This window comes from Balaenoptera borealis (genome assembly GCF_965194805.1).
Source record: "Balaenoptera borealis genome assembly, chromosome: 8".
In the NCBI taxonomy this organism is placed as follows: Eukaryota; Metazoa; Chordata; class Mammalia; order Artiodactyla; family Balaenopteridae; genus Balaenoptera; species Balaenoptera borealis.
This window is the reverse complement of record NC_138865.1, coordinates 96,327,477-96,349,988: the sequence shown is the minus strand read 5'-3', so window position 1 is coordinate 96,349,988 and position 22,512 is coordinate 96,327,477. Positions and strand designations below refer to the sequence as shown.

The following is a 22,512-nucleotide window of genomic DNA, read 5'->3' as shown; positions in this document are numbered from 1 at the left end:
ATATTGTTTCTGTTATTTATCAACAAGGAAAATGACATGATGAAACTTTTAAGCAAATGTAACTGAGATAAGAGCTTTCAGGTAAACACTCTAGGAATAATTATGTTTGGGGAATGTCTTTCAAAGTAGTCTCTCCAGATTTTGGTTACTTGAAACTTTTAGTTTTGCTAAATTAAATGAAATGATAGGAATTTATTGAATATTCAGGTCATTTCAAGTAAGATAAAATACTGGAACATTAATTGCCAAACAGCTTTAAATTCACCTACTTTTGTCTTATGAGAAACTGCAGATGTTTGGGTTTATTAGACACATGTCTTATATCACACTGAGGAAAGAGGCTACTCCCTTAAACGAATTTCAGATGGACATTTCAGGAGAAATTTCGAATCTAGGATCATCCCTGTGTTGATTAATAATCTAGGTCAGGGACTCTTGCCGCCGCCTCAACCTCTGCGAGTGGCACTTGTGCCTTCCAGAGGGCTTTTCCAGTGCTTCAACCTGAATTCCCCATACAGCTGGGCCCGAGGCGTGGGGTACACTAAACTAAAGTGCACAGACAGCACTTGCTTCACATGCCCCGGGATCACCCCCCACCCCCCTTCCCGGAGCTATAACTACACCAGATATCCTACCTGTTAACTAGGCAAAGTTTGTTACCAGCCCAGGTCCTGGGACTCTTTAATCAGTAGAAATTGATGAGGCCAGGAGAGAAATTTAGGCAAGGCTTTACTGGGACAGGTGCTGCAGCATGAGGGAGTGAGAACAAGAAACAGGTGCCTTTGCTTGCTCCCCGAGGGAGGACGGGGCTGGTTCCTTAAAGGGGAGGGTAGGGGTGGATCCGTAGGTTGATGGGTTGGGCTGGGGGGAAGGCTTGGGTGGTCTGACCGCTCCCTTGGTGGTGCTGTGTGCAGGGATCACGGGCAGTACCTTACTTTTGCACCCGGAACCTCCAAAATGGCAGTTTGTTTGTGGCCCTTTTGTATCTTATTTTTCTTAATTGCCCTGACTTGCATGTAGTTATTTTCGGTCCCTCACAGTTTCTTTGTATTCTGTTGCTGGAGGAGAAGTCTGTCCAGGTGCAAACACTCTGGTAGAAGGTCCCAGGACCCAGTCTATCTCATTTCAAGCCTTGCTAACTATCCAAAAGCCTATCTAAAAGTCGAGAAAACAAATTATGACAACGTACACTTTCTTAGCTTTGACTTTTGTTCATATGCATTACGTTAACATTACTAATGGAACCATTTTCTGCAAGGTCTCCAGCAATTTGCTTTTATTTCTTAGAAATGTTTAGTAATTGTTTACTGAGAAACTAGCAATGGAATCTAAAATACCTATCCCTAGAAGTGCTTCTAGTGAGCTTTAGTATTTGCCTAAAACTTCAGTAATACGGTCACCTGCGCAAAGTGTTAATAGGGGGTCATCACCTTCTGGAGATACAACCCTGGGCTGGGGCACACCAGGCAAAGAGTCTGATTTTATATGGCCTCTGTCTCTGGCATAGTCAGAGGCAAGGGTGATTTCTGCTTTTCAAGCTTCTTTTGGGGGCTCAGCTGCCAGCCCTTAGTTGGAAACATGAGAGACTAAAACAACAGGAAAAATAACTTTCATTCCTGATCCAGATCACAATTGCACCTTGATAATACTGATCTCTGTAATCATCTGAACTACCACATTTTGGAACCTTTTGCTAGCCTTGACTTTCAAAGTCATGCCAGTCCTCCAGCATTTTACAGACTTCTCAGACTCTTACATAACAGGCTCTGATCACTTTTATCTGCCTGAGCCTTGCAGACTTAGCGGACTTCTGGACTTGCCCTTTGCCTGTGCTGACACCGGATACCTGCCTAACCCTCAAGTCTCCCACAATCCTCTGGCCTACAGTTTGAGCTGTAAATCAAATTCTGCTGTTACCAGTGAGGAGAGAGCTGTGAACTATATTCTTGAAAGGCTCTACTAGGTCTTCAAGAGGAGGAAAGTTCATAATAAAATATTTTTCCTATGCTCAGGCACCACAAGCCTACACAGCTGATTTAAATTGAATTGGAAGCTAATGGGGCAGGCAGTAAAACTTAGCGGTTAGGACAATGGACTTTGGAGTGAGACAGACCTGGGTTTGAATCCTAGCTCTTTGAATTATTGGTATAATGTGGGGGCAAGATATTGTCTTCCTAAGTCTCAGTTTTATCATCTGTAAAATGGAGACAATAATGCCTATCTCATAGGGTAATTGTATTCCATGAAATAATGTATAATGTGTTTATCATAGTGCCTTGTGCATAATAAACACTTCATAAGTACTAGTTTTTATTTTGTAATTTTATGTGGCACCCCTTTTGCAAAATTCAGCCCAGCCCAGCCCATCTGACTATACTGGTCCATATTCTTTCTACTGTATCAAGTGGCTTCAGTTTATGCCCTCAGACCTATCAGTTGGTTCACAAGATCTCTCTTCAGTTACAGACTGCCTACTGGATTTTTTATTTCAATGACTATATTTTTCATTTCTAGAAGTTCTAGTTCATTCTTTTAAAAATAGCTATTTTTTCTGGGTGTCTCATTTTGGAGGGAGCTCTTTGATATACCTTTAAACTATTTAATATACTTGTTTTGTAGTATCTATGAAATGGATTATCTGAGTTCTTTAGGGGTTAATTCTACCATTTTTGTTTGTGCCGACACTCACGGTAGATCAATATTTGGATATGTTTCTACTTTGGATTGAGAGTTGTCTTGAGAAGGTCTTTATCTGTGGAAATCATGTTCATTTTTGATTGCAGATATTTGCCCATAAGAGTGGTGATATTTTCTTCTTATAGATGCTTCAGGGGTATTGGAAGTCTAGAACCTATTTTGTGTAATATTCCAGCTTGGTGGTTTCAGGATCATATGAGTGAAATCAATTAGGGCTTTAGATACACATGTGGTGCAAGTTGGTGGTTACAAACTTTTCCTAACTGCCAACTGTTTGAGGGAGACAAGGTTTCTTGTCATCTCTTTGGAGGTAGGCTGATTATTTCTAGTTTATCCTTTTATTGTATGTGTTATTCTTCATAGATCCTGTTGTTCTGCAAGTGACTAAGTTCTGACTCTCCCCACCTTGCATAAGCACAAGATCTCATGTCTTATTACAGCATGGGCATTAAAACTAAAGCCCTGAGATTACTGAGAAGGACCGTGCCTGACCCTGGTCACTTCAGGGTAGCTGCAGTATCAGCACACATGCCTACATCCTTGCTTTTGAGTTTCTTCTTCATTTCTGACCTCTGAGGATTTCTCTTTCTTATGATCTCAAATCATGCATCTAAATGAATGTTTGTTCATTTTATCTAGCATTTATAAACATTTGTGGAAGGAATTTTTTCAGAATATCTAGTGTGCATAATGTTGGAACCACAAGTCTTGTAATGGAAGACTTTCTCCCGTTGTTCGAGACATCCCATCCTTAACGCTTTCTTTACTGTGAATGTCTCTACTACAAAGCTGGTGCTCATGGGAGCTGCCTGGCCCTGGGATTGTTTTTTAACAACTGGAGGGGTCTCTTTCAAGCCTCTGTGGGTTAACTATTTCCTGCCCATTAGGCATGAGGAATCTTTAAAGTGGTCTTTGTCATTTTGACTGAAACTCTAAGGTATTAAGCAATATCCTAGATGATTTCCATTCCTCTCAATTTGTATGTTCCTGCTGTTGGCAACATTTCCCCCAAGAGAATAAGAGAAGTATCTGATTATATATGCATGTATTTCCTATGAAACCTTTACACTATTGAAATCTGAAGAGCAGAGAGAGACCTGCATTTTCTGGACCACATGAACCGTGGAAGGGAGACCCACTCTTACTGCTTTGGGTAACGACAACTAATTTCCCTTCAAGAAATGATTGGTCATCCCCATAGCTCAAGCCCACTAGGTCTTACCTCACCAAAGCCAAAAAAAAATTAGAATAATTTGCCTGAGTGGGAAGTAAACACACATCAGTTCAAATACACACTGTCACCTTCCTCCACCACTTTTTATACCGAAATGAGCTTCAGATCTTCTCAATAAAAGTCATCAGGTCTGTACAATCCAGACAGCCTCTCTTTGGCCTGGGACATGTGTCTGTTTTGTTTCATATCACCTCATTCTGCAGTAAATTGTGACTTCTGGGGCACAGGGGCAGCGCAATTACTGAGCTACTCTTTAAAGGGCTTAGGCTTCAAGAGTGAAGGAGCAAAATGTTTCCTGATTGGCAAGAAGCCACAGGATTATTATATTTTAACTAAAGATATATGAGGCATGGAGGAAAGCACATCAACTCTGGAATCAGTCAGAAATGAATTCCAGTCCCAGTTCTGTAACTCATGAACGGTGTGATACTTGACAAGCTACTAAGCCTCTTAAGAATCAATTTGCAAGGCATAGGAAGCTAATATTTGTGAAAGGTCCAATTTAGGGGCAGCATAATATCGTGGAGAAGATCTTAGAACCATCCAGGTGTAGGTTCAGATTTGGCCTCTGCCAGTTTCTTTTGTCTAAAATGGGGACAACAGTACCTCCTGCACAAAGTTGTTGTAAGGATTAAAGTCAATGAGAAAAATCTCTGTTAAGCAGTTGGTCCATGATGTGAGTTTCTTTCTTTGGTTAGACAGTCCTTGGCTCAGTACATACCAGTTCTGGTCCCTTGCTCCAGACTGAGGGACTGAGCGATTCGACTCAGTTCTACACTTACAGTGCCCTCTATGCGGGAGGAGGCCATTTGTTCAGTTTTTCTCTCAAGTTAAGATGCCCCTTTCATTTCTCCTTCCTTCGATTTTTTTCCAGAGGGTTATTGGAAGCTGGGAATGGCTGCAGGCCAGTAGGCCACTTCCTGCCGACCACCTGGCCCTCCCACAGAGCTTTCTATCTTACAACCTCTGGGCCCAGGCAAGAGGCCACTGGCCGAGGCCTGGCCTTAGATTCCTGAGAGGCCTCTGGAATTTTCTGGAGACAGACTGGGCTGTGTCAGCAGCCCACAGCCTGGAACAGAGTGAACAGAGGTATATGGCAGGCTGTTCCTTTGAGCCTTCTCCCTCCCTGAGGCCTGTGGTTTTAAAGCTTTAATGGCTGAGATCAGAGCCGCTCTGTTTTAATGCAGTGCCAAAAAGGGCCATCCCAGCCTAGTGCAGGTGATGGCGGCTTCTTCCAGAGGCCCTCAGCCTGGCCTAGAGAAGTGGTGGCCGCAGGGCCCTGGAGCCTCCTGTGGGGCTTGTGTTTCCCTTCCTATTAAATCCTGCCTGTGCTCAGAAGGTCGCTCCACCTGCCCATCTCTCCAGCTTTGCCTCTGGTGTCTTTAAAAGCTTCAGCGTTTCCTCAAATTAAGAGACCCAGCTGCTCGAGGCCCTTTGTTCAGTGTCTCTGGGATGACCTTTCAGATGATTCGTCCCCACTTGCAGGGGCTGAGCTTTGCTGGTATTTAGACTCCGAGCTTCCTTGGCTAATCGGAATTTATTATCCTCTTTGTGAGGGGACTATGAGGTCCTTTCTCTCCAGGGAGGGCTGTCTTCTGGGTGAGTGATACATGGGCTGGCCCTGGCTCCCTAATCCTGGCAAGCCCCATTTCCAGGTTGTGTCTCCATGGGCCCCGGAGGCTCTGGGGCTGTGAGTGTGCATGCGCGTGCGCACACACGCTCACTTGGTCGTGGAAAATAAGGACTTTCAGATCTCAGGATTGTTCTGGGATAAAGGAATCAGATTAGAGTTGAAGGAACATGGAGTCTTCTTGGCTTCACTTTAACAGCTTTGCTAGAGCTGTTTAATTATCCTTGCAGATCCGATTAAGTCTTGTTGATGGAATTTTTATTGTAGTAAAATATACATAACATATACCATTTTAGTCATTTTTAAGTGGACAGTTCAGTGTCATTAAGCACCCTCACATTGTTGTGCAGTCATCACCTCCATCTGTCTCCAGACCTTTTCCATCTTCCCAAATGGAAACTCTGTACCCATTAAGCACTAACTCCCCATTCCCCACTCCTCCCAGCCCCAGAAAATCACAATTCTACCTTCTGTCCTATGAATTTGATTACTTGAGTTATCTCATATAAGTGGAATCATACAGTATTTGTTGAATACTATTCCATTGTATAGGTATGCACATATTGTTTATCCAGTCACCCATTGATAGACATTTGGGTGGTTTTCACCTTTTGGCTATTGTGAATAATGTTGCAAAGACCATCTGTGTACAAATATCTGTTCAGGTCAACTACTTTCAGTTCTTTTTGGGTATATACCTAGAAGTGGAATTGCTGGAGCATATGGTATTTTTATGTTTAATTTTTTGAGGAGTTGCCATGAGGTTTTCCACAGCAGCTGTACCATTACTTCCTGTCTTGTTTTGTTTTTTATAGTAGCTATCCTACTGGGTGTGTGGTGTATGTTCGTTGAACTTTGAGGGTGATAAAAACGAGAACTGCCATGTTGATCATTTATTAAATTCATACTATGTACTAAATATTTGACACAAATCATCTCACCGAATCTTCAAGACAATCCTGTGTGGTTTGTTGTTATTTCTATTTTACAGAAGGGCAAACTGAAACTCAGAAAAGTTATGTAACTTGCTCAAAATCAAACAACTGAAAATGAGCAGAGCAGGGAGTCCAATGCAGGGGTCAGAGTCCCATGTCCATGCTCTTTGCACTACACAGCTTGTCTTCTAACCACAGAGTCGTGCTTAGATGAAAACTTAGGATTTCCCCCACTGCCAGGGGACAGCTAATTACAGAAGGCTTCAAAATGTAAAGCAAAGACTTTCCATAAATGTGGGGAATTGGGATGTTGGCAGATTTTCTGGGAAAATGTCTCCCCCTCCCACCCACACAGTGAAAATATAGTCACCCAGGAAACAGTCCAAGCCTACCTTGAACCCTTACTAGGTGTGACACTGCTGTTCTAGATCCTAAGGCCCTTCCTTCAGGGAGCACACCATCTAGTTGGGGAAACACCTCCTAGGGTAATCATGGTACAGGGCACTGTGAGCTGGGGCAGAGGAGGTAACTACAGAACAGTGTGCAGGGTGTTGTGACTAGGGAATAGAGAGAGGGTCTTAGGAGCACAGACGATGAGAATAATTGACTCCATCCTTCAGCATGAGGACCAGGAAAGGATTCATATCAGAATCATCACTGGAATTGAATGCTGAAGGCTGAGCTACAACATGATAGTTGGAAGCATGGTGACAACAGAGGGCAAAGGTATTTTGTGCATAAGAACAAAGGCTCAGAGGATGGAGAGAATGTGGTCTATGTGAAGTGGTGCAAATATGTCAGGACATCTATAGCATAAGAGACGTGTTAAGGAGTGGCAGAAATAGGATTGGAAATATAGATACAGGCTATCTCATTGAAGAGCCTTATCTAACAAAATGTTTCTATTGGTCTTGTAGTTGATGGAGAGGCATGGAAAATCTGTTTTAAGCATGACAGTGACCTGGTCAAACTTGTGTTTTAGAAAATCACTTTTACACAACCTGAGGTGAGTTGGAAGGTGAGATCTGAGGCTAGCAGTAGGGAGACTAAAGCATAATAATAGCTTACATAAATTAACTGCTTGCTATGTGACTGCACTGTACAAAAACATTACATGCATTATTCATTCAGTTTCCATAACAACTCTGTGAAAAATGTATTATCCCATTTTACAGATGGGGAAACTGAGGTTAAATAACTTGTATAAGGTCACATTGCACTAAAGGTGTGGCTAACATCTTAATCAGAGCTGTCTTAGTTCACAGCCCAAGGAAGAAATGGCCCCTGAAATTAAGGCTGCCATTTAGGAAGAAAAAGCTGACTGATATCCAAGGTATTTAGAAGGTGGAAATAACTGAAAATGATACTGACTAGATTTAGAGAAGAAAGGAGAGTGAGGTGTCAGTGAAGAGTCTTTGGTGTCTAGTTTGGAGGACTGTGTGTTTGGCTATGACTTCTACTCAGAGGAGGAGTATAGGAGGGTGGAGGAAAAACATGGTGGGTTCTTTTCTGGACAGGTTGTAAAGCCTGTAGAAATCAAATGTTGATCAAAGATATCTTTTGAAATATGAATTTATGTCATTATCATTAGTGATGAATCTTCCCTTGAGATGCCAGTGACAGTTGCACACATATGTAATATACAAATAAATTAGTAAGTATATAGTTATTGGAGGTGCATTCAAATTTTTTTACTGATATAGATGAATGATAAAAAATAGTTTGGGAATTGGGAGTATGGGATTAACAGATGCATACTACCATACATAAAATAGATAAACAACAAGGATTTACTGTATAGCACAGGGAGCTATATTCGCTATCATGTAATAAACTACAATGGAAAATAATTTTAAAAAAGAATATAGATATATACACATATATGTAAAACCAAATCACTTTGCTGTACGCCTGAAACTAATAAAATATTGTAAATCAACTATACTGCAATTAAAATTTAAAAAAAACCTAAAGAAGTTTGGAAACTACTAATTTTATAATAGATTCATAGAAATCAAGATTAAAAGTATATTCAATACCAAAGCATTGCCTAAAACATGCAGACAATATTTTTGTGATGTATGGTCTTCTTGACCACCAGGTCCCACTTATAAAAAGTCTGTGTTCTATTATTTGTTAGTATATTTAGTAGTTACATATATTCAACACTGGTGAATCTATTCCACCCTCTTAGTCCTCACTCCTAATATGTTATTTCAATCCCTGGTCACATTTTATTAATTTTACTTTATCTTGTTTTAGAATTAACCCTGCAAAACTATTCTCTGTAGAGTCTCTGGACAATGTTATTTCATTGTTTAAAATCTGTCAGTGGCTCCATATTGCCCGTATGGCACTCAAAGTCTTGGTCACCTGTGTCTTTTCCTTTTCTCTCACTGTCAGCTACAATGAGATATTTATGGAGATACAAGCAAGCCCTGCCACTTTCCAGTACTGTGTTTTTCACTCCCAATATACCCATACTCTTTCTTATTGATCTAGAAACCACCTATTTATCCATCCAAACCTTGTTCTTGTCTCCTCTAAGAACTCCCCTCCAGACCCCAGAAGAGGTGTTATTTCCCCTATGTCTACAATATACCAAATACATACCTGTTTAACATTGTAATAAACTTATGGGTTACCAGGGGATAAGGTGGGGAGGGATAAATTGGGAGATTGGGATTTGACATATCCACACTACTATATATAAAATAGATAACTAATAAGAACCTGTTGTATAGCACAGGGAACTCTACTCAATACTCTGTAATGGCCTATATGGGAAAAGAATCTAAAAAAAAAAAGTGGATATATGTATATAACTGATTCACTTTGCTGTACACCTGAAACTAACACAACATTGTAAATCAACTCTACTCCAAAAAAATTAAAAATACATTTGATGTGTCTGTTTCATGCCATAGACTGTGAGCTCCTTAAGGGTAAGGACTTGATTTGTATTGCTGTGTAGTCTCTCACCATCCCTTATAATATACCAAATACAAGAAAGGCTTCAACAGGTGTTGGTGAGCTAAATGAATGAATGATCATTTATTATCAAAATTACATAAGTTAACATGTATAAAGCCCTTAAAGAGTGCCCAAACCATAATTGGTGTTATGTAAGTATTTGCTACTACTATTTTTCTCCTGTATAATTTCTTTCAATATTTCTTTCCAATTGGTTTTGTCATCCAAGTAGATCAAAGGAAAGAAACATGGCTTCACATTACTTCATAAAACCACCTCTAAGCACTTAGTTAACTTCTCACACATTTATCAAGCATTTGTGATCCCCACTGTCCAAATTTCTGCTGATTTTCTTCCTTCCTAACCATGTGTGGTGGAGCCCTCTGAGTACATTCTAATACCCCACCCGTCTGTAGCATAGATGTGTTTACTTTCTTTTCCCCACCAACATTCTCCAATCCCTCTCACTTTTCTAGCTTTTGCAATGGTGCTTTCCATCTCTCTTGAATCTCAGGGATTGTTTGCAATAACATTAATCTTTATTGCAAAAGACTGCCACATTCTTTTGGTATGGATTTATCTTTGTGGATTTTGCCCCAGATAAATAAATAAAATGGAACACCACACTTCTGCAACTGAACATGGAAGTTTGTTTTTCTTTTGTGAGGCTGAACATTTATTGATGAATCCATATTGTACTGACAGCAACTTCTTCAATAATTTCATGCGTTGTATAGCAGTTGGTAATAGTGCATGCATGTGGGCAGGGAGAACTATGCAAATATCAATAATAATTATGCTTGGTGTATGCAAATTCCACTAGGTATTCTCAGAAATTAATCTTCCAAATTACTTTTGCACAATTCAGGAAAATTGAAATGTGCATTTAAATAATTGTAGAAAAATTTTCAAGCAATCTCCTCTCATTTAAGTCATCCAGTTAAGGTGCTGTTACAAACAAAAGGATCGTAGATATGTCAAGACACAGCAGCCATACTGTCAAAACAGAATTATAGAGATCATGAGAGTTACGCTTTGTTTGTAGACAATTTACCAGGGATGACATTGTTTGGATTATTTTGTTTGGTTGGACAATTTATTACTAATATTCCTCAAAAGTCATTACTAAAAAGCATGATTGTTTCACTTGTTCATGTGCTCATTTATCTATTCTTCATGTGTGAATATCTCCATTTATCAACACATCCACCTATCAAGTGCATGTTTATTAAGCATGACTCTGCATCAGGGGCTGAGCTAAGTTAAATTATAGGAGTAGAAAACCTTTTTGACTTGGGCCTCCAGCCTAACGTGAGCCACAAATTTACTTAGTTTGGGGTCTTTAAATTTCCTCCATGAGTTTAATATCAACTGTAACTTTGTATGAAAGCTAGATTTGGGGGGGGGGCAATAATTACTGCATTACATAGATAAAGTACTTTTAGTGTCTTCTTTTGCTTTCATGTAGTTTTAAGTAATCAAATTATGACCAGGGATTTAAATGCTGAAGATGACCCTAGGTTTCTCTGACTTCCTTGAATACTTGAAATAAGGTTCTCAGGGAGAAATATCATTGAATTAGTGGGTAAAGGATAGAAAGATACTCTAGCCCTGCGCTCAAGAAGCTGCTATCTCCTAGACATGTGGGACAAAGAACAAGAAGCCAATTATTAATCCTTGTGATTAGAGCACTAACCACAGACCAGGGACATCTTGAGGAGAGAGGGGTCTCTTCCTTTCAGGGGTGATGGAGATGTTTTCAGGAGGCTCTTGAGTTGTGGCATGGGAATGGGTTTCACAAAGAAGGTGGTGAAGACAGCTTTGGAAGAGGGATGCTCCAAAGCTTTCAATCTTGGCTCAACAGTTATGACTGAGGTCTTAATGATTAGCCTCATCTGTAAAATGGGGATGGGGACACCAGCCTCAAAGATTTTGGGGAGGATTTAGCTTATGTTTGCCAAGTGCATATTAAATTATATTAAGCAGGGAATTCTAGTAGAGGAGATGGTCTAGGGCAAAGAAGGCACAGAAGCAGGAGGAAGAAAGATATATTTGGAGACTGGTGGTAAGGCCAGTTTGCCTAAAACTTGGGGTTCTTCTATAGAGAACAAGAGGCAGTAACTGCAAATTTGCCGTTTGTCTGTTTAGTGACCTTGAATTGGTGACTTAACTGTCTGGATTTTTAATTGCTTATCTCTAAAACGGGTCAAGAAAACATGCTGCCCCCAGTGGTGGGAGGGAAGATGCAGAGATGTTGTCTGCAAGGAAGGCCTTTGTGTTTCTCTTCTGACTGATGTTCTCTATTCATCTGACTGATTCTTACCAGTTGCTGCCCAGGGGTGAATTCCTGGTAAAGATAAACACTTCTTTGGCCATATGTCCTAAGTCAGCTACGTTGTTCCTCATAATGAACACATTTCTGATCCAGAAGATGGGTTCCAAATATCCTCATTGTTTGTATTGTGGTATTTATTATAAGCCGGTATAGCATTCTAATTTGTTCGGTTTTTTTTTTTTTTTAAGAGCAACATTGATACTATTCCTTTAGCTAAATTGAAACTATTCCTTCAGTCAATCTTATCATTGACTCATTTGGTGGAAACAATTTTTTCTCATCCTAATTGGTGAGATCTGGGTTCTCAGATCAGACAATTTATTGCTGTGTTTTCCTACATTTTGGAGTGCTGGTTAGTTTTTCTTCTCTGGTCTCCCATGACTACATCTGCGATCGTACAAATGGCACACTGATTACAGAAGTCAAAGCAGGTAGAATGGTAGAGACGTCTTGTGAGAAACACAGAGAGCGAGGGCAGCGTCTTTCTCATCTCCCAATTATTCATTCAACAATCACCAAGTACCTGCTAGGTGGCTGGTGCTGTGTAGGAGCCAAAAGAAAGCGCAAAGAGATGTCATCTGTACCTTCAAGGGACTTGCCAGTTGTGGGGACGGTGGTTAATAACGCCAATAGCCAATTTTCTAATGAAGAAGTTCAGTTGCTCCAGAAGCATTGGGGCGGGATGACCAGTTCAGCCTGCTGGGAGAGCTGGGAAGGCCTCACAGAGGAGGTGATGTTAGACTGAACCACAAACACGAGAAAGAAAAGAGATGAAGGGCCTTCCAGGCAGATGAATTATTACTTCAGAGAAAGGTCAGGCCATAGAAAGGTAGAAAGCTCTAAGGGGTTCAGAGAAGGGAAACATAGCATTTCATAAAGGGGACAAAAGAGACACTTCAAGGAAGAAGCGGTATTTAAAATGGACCATGACGTTTCAGAAGGCACGGAGGGGGCTACCGAGAGCATTTCCAATAGCGGGAATAACATGAACAATGGTGTGGAAGTGGGAAAGTTCACGGGGGCGTTTAGCGAACACGGAGAGCTTCAAGTATGCTTAGAATGTAGGCTGGGTGTAGTTAAGACTGGAAAGGTCAGGTGCAGTTGGGTGATGGAGAGCGCCCAGTGTTGATGAGAGGGCTGGGGGCCTAATTCTGTTATATGGTAGGAGTCACCAAAACTTTGATTTGGGGAAATGAAAGCCCATTCAGTTTAATTCCACCAATATTTTCTGAGCTTTTGCTCTGAACCAGGTATTTTGATAGGATCTAAAGACACAACATGAATCACGCATGTTTCCTGACCTCTTGAATCTCCCCTTAAACTATATCTATGTATGTCTATACCTGCTCTTACACCTGTGACTATATCTCCATCCATCTCGGCCTGCGTCTGTATCCAGATCTATAGCTATGGAAAGATTAACCCGATGGTGGTGTGTAGAATGGTTTGAAGCAGAGGAGGTGAGATGGGGGTGGTGAGTAAGCATCAGACATTCAAGTGAGAAGGCCCTGCACTAGTCTGGATGGGAAGGCGTGAACTTGAGGACCGTGCAGTGTAGCAAGAAGAGCTCTGTCTTTGGAGCCCCAGGAACTTGGATCTGAATCCAGGCTATATTGTGAACTCTCATTCAGAATCTCTCCAAGTAACTTCCTCAGCCTCATTCTTTTCATCTATAAAACAAGATCATGACATTTACCTATGAGGAGGGGCGAGAAGGTTGAAGATGACGTAGTGGGCACGTGGCACTGGCTAGCATCAGGGGTTGGCAGTGACGATATCTGTGGTGGAGAGGCTGCGGTGGCTTTGGCGCGCGACTCCTACTCAGAAAGAAGTGGATACGTTATCCCAGGAATAGAGGCGGATTTGGTGGCTCCCGGCAGGGAATAACGATGCGGCTTTGACTCAGCCCACCCTTGGACCTCTATGTTCACCTTCCCAGGTAAGGAGCACAGATATTCCTTGCTTGGCTGGCAGAGCCAGGCTCAGCTTAGGAGGCCCTTTCGCGGGCTGCTCTTCCCACGTCCCCAGTGAACCCACTGACTCCAGAGCCTCTGGCAGTGAACGGGGCTGCAGGTCGCTCCATCTCCAGCAAACATTTACAGTGGCTCAGTGCCTGTGGCTTCCGCTCTGACACACAGGAAACTGAGAGCCGGGCCTGCGAGTGGTAGCCAAGAGCATATGCTGCCAGCGTGGCAGGCAGGAGCTGCAGAGGCCCCCGAGCAAGAGTGAGGGCTGCTTCTAGCTGCGGGGAGTCTCCTCCGCTGTCAGCCTCACAGCTGTGGCTGCAGCTTCTCCCGGGAGTTCAACTGAAGTCTTGAAGGAGCGGGACTGTCTCTTGGTTGCTGGTTCTTCCTGGCTGATGTCAGGTGGCTTCCAGGGGTGACAGTGCCCCCTGTGAACCAGGGGGAAGCTGCGACAGAGTGAGGAAACATGGCAGAATATTTCCAAAGGCAGATCCTCCCGGGGGTTCTTGTGTGTCCAGGACTGAGGCTTACCTCTGTGATCATTAGCATTTGTTAGCAGTTGGGTGCTAGTAGAGGTTGGACAGTCAGCTCTCTGGAGGTAGAAAGGAGAGAGGGAGGGAGGGAGGAAGGAAGGGGGAGAGAGGGAGAGAGAGAGGGAAGGAGGGAGGGAGGGCAGAAAAGGAAAGCTCTTTTCCAAGGTATAAAACCTTCCACTGCATGAAGTGTTAAAGTATCAACAGGATCCCGCTGAAGGTAAAGTTGAAAAAAGATGCTCGGTAACTCATTATTATGTGGTATTTTCACCATTGATACATGAGATACAAATAACCTCAAAAGCAGAGAGAAACAGTAATCAGGAAGTGAGGAATTTTGAGTACTTACTATCTTTGTTCTTAATATAATTGATCTCCTTATCATTTTATATAATTTAATTTTTAATAATGGCTCAGTTTAACAACTGGCTCACAAAATTCCTGATTTTTTTTTATAAAGAGCTTCTCTGTTTTACCTTCTCTGGAGAATAACTCTCCAGTCTCATGCTTTCATTTGAGAAGAAAAATGGCCTGGCTGATTGTATTGTAGGGGATATGGGGATCGGATTTTTGTTTTATGGTTTTTTTAAATTTATTGAGGTAAAATTCACGTAACATAAAATGAGCCATTTAAAAGTGAACGATTCAGTGGCATTTAGTACATTCACAAGGTTGTGCAACCACAACCTCTATCTAGTTACAGAACATTTCAGTCACACCAAAATAAAACCCTCGTATTTGTTTCCTTGGGCTGCCATCACAAAGTATCAGGAGTCCGGGTGTCTTAAACAACAAAAAGTTACTTTCTCAAGGTTCTGGAAGTTAAAAGTCTGAGATGAAGGTGTCAGCAGGATCGGTTTCTGCTGAGGGCTGTGAGGGCAGAGTCTGCTCCAGGCCTCTCTCCTTAGCTGTAGACGGCCATGTTCTTCTTGTGTCTTCTCATGTTCCTTCCCTCTGTCCGTATCTGTGTCCAAATTTCCTTTTCCCATAATGACACCAGGCATATCGGATTAGGGTCCACCTTAATAACCTCATTACCTCTTTATAGACCCTCTCTCCAAATACAGTTACATTCTGCCCTACTGGAGGCTCGGACTTCAATATATGAATTTGAAGGGGTCACAATTCGCCCCATAACAACTCTATGCCCATTAAACAGTTTCTCTCTGTACCATGCCCTGCCCCTCCCAACCCCCAGGCCCTGGCAACCAATAATCTGCATTCTGTCTCTCAAATTTAACGTATTCTGGATATTTCATATAAATGAAATCATACAATATGTGACCTTTTATGTCTGGCTTCTTTCACTCAGTGTAACGTTCTCATTTCCATGGGAGTGTGGGGCTCACAGGAATATCATTACTCATGTGTATTCTGGTTTTAAAAAAATGAGAACCAGTGGTCTAAAAAGCTACCAAGAACAACTGCTCCAAAGTTCAGGGATTCTCTTGGCGTCCACAAAACTGACCAATATTTGGCAGATAATCTTGCCTCCTTTTTATGAAACTAGAGGCAAGAAGACTGGTCAAGAGATCACTGAAATAGCTGAGGCAAGACAGTTTTAAGGCATGGATTAGGGAAAGGACAGTGCGAACGAAGAGAAGATTGATCAAAGTGATCAGAAAATGCACATCATTCCCCAAAGCTTAAGTATTACATATTTGAAAGTATAGGAAAGTATAAAGACAACTAAATATCACTTGTGATGTTACAACTCAGTGATAAATACTGTAAACATTTTGACATGCCTATGTTTTTATCAAAGAAAAACAAATACAAACAAAAGTGCACAAGTGATGTAATTTTAGAAAGTGAACATACCCATGTATCCACCATCCAGATCATGACGTGTAACATTGCCAGTACCCTAGAACCCTCTCCCATGCCATTCCTACCAAAGGTAATAATTACTAGGTGTGGCCTACTTTTGAGCTTTCTATAAAGAGAATCATATTATGTTGTTTTTCCTTTTTTGGCATTTTTTCCCTTACATTCTGTGAAGTTGATCTATGTAGTTATGTGAAATACTTGTGCTTTCATTTTCCTCCTATTGTATAAATACACCACAGATCATTAACTGATCTTATGATTGATGGGCATTTGGGATATTATAGCATTCTTGCCAGAAACATTCTTGTTTTTGTCTTTTGTGCTCGTGTGTACACCACATACTGACACATCTGTATCCGGTAGGATAAGTCCACCTGAGTTTTTCTCCTTGTGTTGAGTACACATCTAGGGGTGGCATTGCTGGTCATAAAGTTTATATGTTCAGGGTTGGGAAGTCCCTGTCAAAGAGTTTTCCACAGCTGTTGTACCACTTTACACTCTTACCGACAGTATATGAGGGATCAGGTTATTCCACATCCTCACTAATAGTTGGTAATGTCAGTTAACTTCACCATGCTGGTTGATTAGTGGTACAAAATTGGACTTTTAGTTTCCATTTCCCCTATGATTTATGATGGTGAGTTTTTCATATGCTTTTTCACCATTTGAAATCTTCTTTTGAGAAGTTCCTGATTTGCCTAGTTTTTTTTTAATAGGGTTCTTTCTTTTTCTTATTATTTGGTAAAAATTCTTTATATATTCTGGATATGAGTCCTTTATCATAGGTATATGACAAGATTTACATATCATATATATTGTATATATCTTTTATATCTACAAAGATTGATTGTAAATATGTCTCCCATTCTGAAACTTGTCTTTTCATGAGCAGAAGTTACAAATTGTATTATAGTCCAATTTATCAATTTTTTCTTTTGTGTCCAGTTTTAAAAATTTACCTATCCCATGAAAATAGTCTACATTATTGTCTAAAAGTTTTATTGCTTCAGCTTTCATATTAAGCCTATGATCTGTCTAGAACTGATCATTATGGTGCAAGGTAGAAGTCAAGTTTCGTTATCCTTATGAATGTCCAGTTGATCCAGCACCATTTATTGAGCAGACCATATTTTTCCTTGGCTATGGCACCTTTGTGTCATAAATCAAGAGACTGTATATGTGTGGTATTGTTTCTAAACTTTTTACTCTATTCCCTTCATCTATCTTTCTACCCTTAATACTAATAGTATATTGTCTTATAGCTCTATAAAGAAGTCTTGATATCTAGTAGAATAAATCCTTTAAAGTTTCTCTTCAAGATTATTTTTGCTAGTCCCAGCTATCTCCATTTCCAAGGAAACTTTAGATTGATTTTGTCAATTTCTTCAAGACTTGCTGGGACTTCACTAAAAACTAGTTTGTTTTTGTTGTTGTTTTCTTTTAAATTAATTAATTTATTTATTTATGGCTGTGTTGGGTCTTCGTTTCTGTGCGAGGGCTTTCTCTAGTTGCGGCGAGCGGGGGCCACTCTTCATGGCGGTGCGCGGGCCTCTCACTATCGCGGCCTCTCTCGTTGCGGAGCACAGGCTCCAGACGCACAGGCTCAGTAACTGTGGCTCACGGGCCTAGTTGCTCCGCAGCATGTGGGATCTTCCCAGACCAGGGCTCGAACCCGTGTCCCCTGCATTGGCAGGCAGATTCTCAACCACTGCGCCACCAGGGAAGCCCTGTTTTTGTTTTTTGTTTTAAAACTCATGAGCACGTTTTGAATTTTATCAAATGTTTCTTCTGCATTATATTGAGATAATGATATGGTTATTATCCTGATAGTGAACTGTACATATTGGTGTTTGAAAATTATACCGACCTTCCATTCCTGAAACAAACCCAATTTGATCATGATGCACTAGTCCTTTTATATAAATTTGCTGATCTTTTGTTTGGGTTTTTGCATATATGCTCATAAGAGAAATAGGCCTGTAATTTTACTTTCTTATGTTTTTATCAGATTTTGTGTCAGAATTATGCTGGACTCATAATGACTTGGAAGTATTTCCTCTATTTTCTAGTCTCTGAATTTTTAAAATATAAGATTGTGTTCTTCCTTAAATATTTGTAAAAATACACAAATGAGGTCACTTGGGTCTGGAGAAGTCCCTACAGGAAGGACTTTTTTACACATTCAATTTTTTAATAGACGTATAGGCTATTCAGTTTTTTTTAAAATTTTATTGGAATATAGTTGATTTACAATGTTGCGTTAGTTTCAGGTGTACAGCAAAGTGAATCAGTTATACATATACATATATCCACTCTCTTTTTTTTTTTTTTTTAGATACTTTTCCCATAAAGGCCATTACAGGGTATTGGGTAGAGTTCCCTGTGCTATATAGCAGGTTCTTATTAGTTACCAGTTTTATATATAGCAGTGTGTATATGTCAATCCCAATCTCCCAATTTATCTCCCCCCTCTCCCCACCTGGTTAAAAAACACTTTTCTTTATGCATATCCAATGGTTTTAGCTGGAATTGGTTTTCTTGCCCATGTTGAAGAGTTTTCTCTTGCTAAGGAAATTATCCCATTTACAGTTATATTCATAATTGTCCTGTTTTGTCTTACTTCTGTTATCTTGATTTATATTTTATATTCTAATAATTTTTTTCTGTACTATGCATATATATAGAATATCTTTTACTCTATTTTTATCTAATAATTTAGAAGTTTTAGAGCAAAATTCACACGACACTTCTGAAATTGCTGACTGGGATTGGGCCATTCTGGGTTATGTTCACAGATTGCTGGGGTGTAAGTTCACTTTTCTCTAATGTTAGGGATACTTATGTAGAAACACTTGAACATCTGTGTCCATTTTTTAAAATTACTTTTGATGACTGAAGCTATATTATCTAATTTTCAAAGTCAAAAATAAAATAGTATTTCTTAAATTTTTACTCTCTCAAATAAGGAAATTAACACATCTTAACTTCTCCCTCCCCCCTGCCATATTTTTTCAGTTTAGTTGATATAACCTAGAATTTTGGACCCAGATTATTATTCCAATTCAGATATGATTTTTAACAATTATTCAAAGTTTCTAATTCTTATTTACTGTGCAAACACTTTATGGTACCTTTATGGTTAAAGTTAGACAATACAGGTAAACATCCTTAACTTTCTATTATTTAAAAATATGAAGAAGGGGTAATAATTTTGTCATACTGGTGTGAGATAGGAATCAAATTGAAATGTTTTCCCATTTAGTTAGTTTATATAACATTGATCAATTTGGGTCACCACCTTTATCGTGTATATTTTATATGTGCTTTCCTTTGCCTAAATATTATATTGCGCTATATCACAGTAAAGTTAACTAAATAATACTAAATTATACTAAAACTAAAACTAGGTTCCTGTGAGCCTCTGGTCACAACATTTTCATCAGCTGATCAATACATAACCTTGCTTTATCTGTATTTCTGTTTAAAGACATACACACACACTTTTCACACACACACACACACACACACACACACACACACACACACACACGATTCATTAACATTAAACTTACCTTGTGCTGGGGAACACCAGACAACACCTCAACACTACTCTTGGGGGCCATTTTAAACAGTGAAATCACCAACAAAAAGCACACAGAAAAGTGAAAATGTGGCACTAAATGTACGGCAAAAGGACACGTTTACAGTATGAGAACTGAAAAAAGAAGGCAGAGCATTGCCTTGTTTGACCTCAGCTGGGGACATGCAAGTCAGACGACTCAGATTTTTTACCACCCTCTGAGTGACTGTGAAAAGCACTGTGAGTATTAATTTGGGGGTTACTAATAATTTTAGTGAGCAGGGGAATTTGTAAATAGAGGATCTGCAAATAATGAGGGTTGACTGTGTGTGTCTGTATATATATGATATATATATATATATACATATATATAAACTATTGGTAGGCTGGTCTTCTTTTGTCACGTTAAAATAATTCTTGGCTATTTTTGAGGGTTTATTTTTGGAAATATTCTTCCCTGACTCATCTCAGTTTTTTTATTCCGTGGGTTTCTTTTTTTTTTTTTTTAATGTTTCTCTTCTTTCACTTTACATGTACACTCAGACTAATCATCTCACTTTGGTTTGTGTCCGTCTCTTCCCTAGGGTATATGTTTACTTTTCCCAGCTCTTAGGAGTCTTTGGCATGAATGGGTCTAGAGATCAGAGATAATGGCTTGCCTTTGGTTCCCCTTCTGCCTTTTTGTATGGGTACAGTCCTTCCCCATGTCTGTCACTGGTAGGCAAGTTGATGGGCATGATTCCCTGTCTATTTCTCAGTTATTAACAGTTTTTCACCTATTACAATGGTTCCCAACTATAGCCATTAGACCAATGCACACTTGAGATGAAGTGTTCACTGGCCTACTGTGAATGGAGAAAAATGCCAGCATTGTATTGAGAATAAATTTACTTAAGGGACAATTCTTTATTTGAAATTATTTTTCCATGCTTTGGGAATTAAACTCCTTTTGTTCTTATTTTTTTTCATGTTTTTACTTATAAAATAAAGCAAATTGCAACCCAATATGATTCAAAAAATTTTATTTGATATTTTATTAATGTATGAAATCCAGAAGTCTAGACGCAGTACACTCTGTTCTAGCAGTGTTAGCTTTTCCTTCCCCAACCATCTTTCTCCTTGCAAAGATAGATAGGTAGGTAGATATAATAGGTCCTGGCATATTATTACTATTACTATCTAAACACTTGATATATATGAACTTCTTTAATCTATGTAATACCTCTGCTAAGTAGGTAGGTACTATTATCCCCATTTTACAGATGGAAGAATTAAGGCACAGAGGGACTCAGTTTGTGGCAGATTCAGTATTCGAACATGGGTGGTTTAGTTTGACGCCACTCTCCTAAGCACCACACTGAGTTCCCTAGACCAGCGTTCCCCCCTGCATTGTTGGGCTCTTCCTGTTCCCACTTCTGACTTGAGTGCTTTACTTGTACGGATTGCATTTCCCAGCATGCAGTGCTGCTATCACTCCTGCCCACCTCTCCTTTCCTGCCCTGTTCCTGACACATTCCTGCTTCCTTGGATGGACAGAGATGGCCAAGATTGGAGGTTGCAGGAACACAGAGGAAGAAATATAACAGTTGCCTGATTCTTAGTACAGAGGAAAGAGAGGCTATTTCCTGTTTTGCTGGAGATTCTGACTTTCTCATTCCAAATAAGACTACGGAGGAGACACAAAGTATCTTCCTATTTTTAGACTTTTTTTTTCTTTTTTTTTCTTTTTTTTTTGCTAAAAACAATCTGGTCTGTGCCATACACTTAAACCTGGATATGTTTTCCTTAATCCATCTCTTTGTGTCTTACACATTCAATATCTTTCGTATTTTGAGACATTATTCCTCAGCTTCAGCTTTTAAGGCTGTTTGGAGTTTCGTTTTTGTTTTTTGTCTTTATGAGTATATTGGCAGAAGCTATGTTAGTCAACATTTTAAATTCCAAGCAGGTTCTCCCTAACTATTTTTCTATTTGCTTTAGTAATGTTTTTCCAAAAATAAGTTCTTCTCCTGAAACTTGAGTGGTATGTTTTCCTCCTTTTCTTTTGCAGCATCTTTTCACTGCTTTCATTTGGGTTCTCTCTCTGTTCAGTCAAGTAGAAAGAGGACACATTGTACACAAGCCTGATATTTTCTCGTAAACAGGATGGGTGGGTCCTTCTTGATTTTCCCTCATCTATTTTTCCCTTCATCGCTTGACTTTTAGAAACCGTGTCTCAGATCCTTGACTAGAGGGCTGGCTGTTTTTCTAGTTCTCTGTATGGCTTCCTGAGCAGGGGAGGTGGGGATGTTGGCCTGGGCCGCCCCTTGGGGGACTTGTCTCTGTGTTTGATGCTTCTGCCACACCCAGTACACACTCAGTGTTTGTCTCCCTCTTTCCCTCTCTTAGCCGTTACAGAGGCACATGTGCTGGTCCTGCCTCCTGCTTTGTGCCATTGCCCATGACCATGAGGAAGCCTCACTGTCTGACTGTTCTCCTTGGTAGCACCTCTGCAAACCCACTTTGGAATGCAGTCAGTCTGCAGCTGTAGACGGGGCTCCTGGTGCAGTGTTTCCTTGCTACACTATCGCCTGACTGTGCCCTCAATCCTCCTCCCTCTAATCAAGAGAGCTTTGGCCAGAGTTTCCCATTGAGCCTCGTAACTTCCCTTGCTCTGGCCCAGCTCTACTCTTCCTATGAGAAATCCCTCGAAGGTTGAGGAATATAGCCAACAACTTTACTAAGTTCTCAATGCCAGTGCAGAATTGTTGGTATTTTTATATTCCTTTGGTCATGTCAATGGGATTTGGAGAGGGCCTTTT

The 22,512-nt window shown here is 40.2% G+C and overlaps 1 long non-coding RNA gene across 1 annotated transcript in view; it reads left to right on the top strand.

Annotated features, from left to right (window-relative positions):
• The window catches only part of LOC309634334, a 135,400-nt gene that overhangs the window by 8,194 nt on the left and 104,694 nt on the right, over positions 1-22,512 (top strand). The gene's annotated exons all lie outside the window — the stretch shown is intronic.